This window comes from Aegilops tauschii, chromosome 2 (genome assembly GCF_002575655.3).
Source record: "Aegilops tauschii subsp. strangulata cultivar AL8/78 chromosome 2, Aet v6.0, whole genome shotgun sequence".
NCBI lineage: Eukaryota > Viridiplantae > Streptophyta > Magnoliopsida > Poales > Poaceae > Aegilops > Aegilops tauschii.
Window position 1 is genome coordinate 551,328,576 of NC_053036.3, and position 4,587 is coordinate 551,333,162.

The window sequence follows — 4,587 nt, forward strand, 5'->3', positions numbered from 1 at the left end:
CGAGTAGAACACAAAGCAGTTGTGGGCGTTGAGTTTGCCAATTCTTCTTGCCGCTACTAGTCGTTTCTTGTTTCGGCGGCATTGTAGGATGAAGCGGCCCGGACCGACCTTACACGTACGCTTACGTGAGACAGGTTCCACCGACTGACATGCACTAGTTGCATAAGGTGGCTAGCGGGTGTCTGTCTCTCCTACTTTAGTCGGAACAGATTCGATGAAAAGGGTCCTTATGAAGGGTAAATAGAAATTGGCAAATCACGTTGTGGTCATACGTAGGTAAGAAAACGTTCTTGCTAGAAACCTACAAACCACGTAAAAACTTGCAACAACAATTAGAGGTCGTCTAACTTGTTTTTGCAGCAAGTGCTATGTGATGTGATATGGCCAGAAGATGTGATGAATGATATATGTGATGTATGAGATTGATCATATTCTTGTAATAGGAATCACGACTTGCATGTCGATGAGTATGACAACCGGCAGGAGCCATAGGAGTTGTCTTTATTATTTTGCATGACCTGCGTGTCATTGAATAACGCCATGTAATTTACTTTACTTTGTTGCTAAACGCGTTAGCCTTACAAGTAGAAGTAATCGTTGGCGTGACGACTTCATGAAGACACAATGATGGAGATCATGATGATGGAGATCATGGTGTCATGCCGGTGACGAAGATGATCATGGTGCCCCGAAGATGGAGATCAAAGGAGCATGATGATATTGGCCATATCATGTCACTATTTGATTGCATGTGATGTTTATCATGTTTTTGCATCTTATTTGCTTAGAACGACGGTAGTAAGTAAGATGATCCCTTATAATAATTTCAAGAAAGTGTTCACCCTAACTGTGCACCGTTGCGAAGGTTCGTTGTTTCGAAGCACCACGTGATGATCGGGTGTGATAGATTCTAACGTTCGAATACAACGGGTGTTGACGAGCCTAGCATGTACAGACATGGCCTCGGAACACACGCAATACACTTAGGTTGACTTGACGAGCCTAGCATGTACAGACATGGCCTCGGAACACGGAGGACCGAAAGGTCGAGCATGAGTCGTATAGAAGATACGATCAACATGGAGATGTTCACCGATCTTGACTAGTCCGTCTCACGTGATGATCGGACACGGCCTAGTTGAATTCGGATCATGTTTCACTTAGATGACTAGAGGGATGTCTATCTGAGTGGGAGTTCATTAAATAATTTGATTATATGAACTTAATTATCATGAACTTAGTCTAAAATCTTTACACTATGTATTGTAGATCAAATGGCCCACGTTGTCCTCAATTTCAACGCGTTCCTAGAGAAAACCAAGCTGAAAGATGATGGCAGCAACTATACGGACTGGGTCCGGAACCAGAGGCTCATCCTCATAGTAGCCAAGAAAGATTGTGTCTTAGAAGCACCGCTAGGTGAAGCACCAATCCCAGAAAACCAAGACGTTATGAACGCTTGGCAGCAGTGTGCTGATGATTACTCCCTCGTTCAGTGCGGCATGCTTTACAGCTTAGAACCGGGTCTCCAAAAGCGTTTTGAGAAACATGGAGCATATGAGATGTTCGAGGAGCTGAAACTGGTTTTTCAAGCTCATGCCCGGGTCGAGAGATATGAAGTCTCCGACAAGTTCTTCAGCTGTAAAATGGAGGAGAACAGTTCTGTTAGTGAGCACATACTCAGAATGCCTGGGTTGCACAACCGCTTGTCTCAGCTGGGAGTTAATCTCCCGGATGACGCGGTCATTGACAGAATCCTCCAGTCGCTTCCACCAAGCTACAAGAGCTTTGTGATGAACTACAATATGCAGGGGATGGAAAAGACCATTCCCGAGGTATATTCAATGCTGAAATCAGCGGAAGGGGAGATCAGAAAAGAACATCAAGTGTTGATGGTGAATAAAACCACTAAGTTCAAGAAGGGCAAGGGTAAGAAGAACTTCAAGAAGGACGGCAAGGGAGTTGCCGCGCCCGGTAAACCAGTTACTGGGAAGAAGTCAAAGAATGGACCCAAGCCCGAGACTGAGTGCTTTTATTGCAAGGGAAGTGGTCACTGGAAGCGGAACTGCCCCAAATACTTAGCGGACAAGAAGAAGGCCGGCAACACCCAAGGTATATGTGATATACAAGTGATTGATGTGTACCTTACCAGTACTCGTAGTAGCTCCTGGGTATTTGATACCGGTGCGGTTGCTCATATTTGTAACTCAAAACAGGAACTACGGAATAAACGGAGACTGGCGAAGGACGAGGTGACGATGCGCGCCGGGAATGGTTCCAAGGTCGATGTGATCGCCGTCGGCACGCTACCTCTGCATCTGCCCACGGGATTAGTTTTAAACCTCAATAATTGTTATTTAGTGCCAGCTTTGAGCATGAACATTGTATCTGGATCTCGTTTAATTCGAGATGGCTACTCATTTAAATCCGAGAATAATGGTTGTTCTATTTATTTGAGAGATATGTTTTATGGTCATGCCCCGCTGGTCAATGGTTTATTTTTGATGAATCTCGAACGTGATGTTACACATGTTCATAGTGTGAATACCAAAAGATGTAAAGTTGATAACGATAGTCCCACATACTTTTGGCACTGCCGCCTTGGTCACATTGGTGTCAAGCGCATGAAGAAGCTCCATGCAGATGGACTTTTGGAGTCTCTTGATTACGAATCATTTGACACGTGCGAACCATGCCTCATGGGTAAGATGACCAAGACTCCGTTCTCCGGAGCAATGGAGCGAGCAACCAACTTATTGGAAATCATACATACCGATGTGTGCGGTCCAATGAGTGTTGAGGCTCGCGGAGGATATCGTTATGTTCTCACTCTCACTGATGATTTAAGTAGATATGGGTATATCTACCTAATGAAACACAAGTCTGAAACCTTTGAAAAGTTCAAGGAATTTTAGAGTGAGGTTGAGAATCAACGTGACAGGAAAATAAAATTCTTACGATCAGATCGTGGTGGAGAATATTTAAGTCACGAATTTGGTACACACTTAAGGAAATGTGGAATAGTTTCACAACTCACGCCGCCCGGAACACCTCAGAGAAATGGTGTGTCCGAACGTCGTAATCGCACTCTATTGGATATGGTGCGATCTATGATGTCTCTTACCGATTTACCGCTCTCATTTTGGGGTTATGCTTTAGAGACTGCCGCATTCACTTTAAATAGGGCTCCGTCTAAATCCGTTGAGACGACACCGTATGAATTATGGTTTGGGAAGAAACCTAAGCTGTCGTTTCTAAAAGTTTGGGGATGCGATGCTTATGTCAATAAACTTCAACCTGAAAAGCTCGAACCCAAGTCGGAAAAATGCGTCTTCATAGGATACCCTAAGGAAACTATTGGGTATACCTTCTACCTCAGATCCGAAGGCAAGATCTTCGTTGCCAAGAACGGGTCCTTTCTAGAGAAGGAGTTTCTCTCGAAAGAATTGAGTGGGAGGAAAGTGGAACTTGATGAGGTGATAGTCACCCCTTCCGAACCGGAAAGTAGCGCAGCGCGGGAAAATGTTCCTGTGGTGCCTACACCGACTGGGGAGGAAGTTAATGATGATGATCATGAAACTTCAGATCAAGTTACTGAACTTCGTAGGTCCACAAGGACACGTTCCGCACCAGAGTGGTACGGCAACCCTGTCCTGGAAATCATGTTGTTAGATAACGGTGAACCTTCGAACTATGAAGAAGCGATGGCGGGCCCGGATTCCGACAAATGGCTAGAAGCCATGAAATCCGAGATAGAATCCATGTATGAAAACAAAGTATGGACTTTGACTGACTTGCCCGATGAGCGGCGAGCCATAGAAAACAAATGGATCTTTAAGAAGAAGACGGACGTAGATGGTAATGTGACCATCTACAAAGCTCGACTTGTCGCTAAGGGTTATCGACAAGTTCAAGGGGTTGACTACGATGAGACCTTCTCACCCGTAGCGAAGCTGAAGTCCGTCCGAATCATGTTAGCAATTGCCGCATACTATGATTATGAGATATGGCAGATGGACGTCAAAACGGCATTCCTTAACGGCTTCCTTAAGGAAGAGTTGTATATGATGCAGCCGGAAGGTTTTGTCGATCCTAAGAATGCTAACAAAGTATGCAAGCTCCAACGCTCAATCTATGGGCTGGTGCAAGCATCTCGGAGTTGGAACATTCGCTTTGATGAGATGATCAAAGCGTTTGGGTTCACACAGACTTATGGAGAAGCCTGTGTTTACAAGAAAGTGAGTGGGAGCTCTGTAGCATTTCTCATATTATATGTGGATGACATACTGTTGATGGGAAATGATATAGAATTCTTGGAAAGTATAAAGGCCTATTTGAATAAGTGTTTTTCAATGAAGGACCTTGGAGAAGCTGCTTATATATTAGGCATCAAGATCTATAGAGATAGATCAAGACGCCTCATTGGTCTTTCACAGAGTACATACCTTGACAAGATATTGAAGAAGTTCAATATGGATCAGTCCAAGAAGGGGTTCTTGCCTGTATTGCAAGGTGTGCAATTGAGCACGGCTCAATGCCCGACCACGGCAGAAGATATAGAAGAGATGAGTGTCATCCCCTATGCCT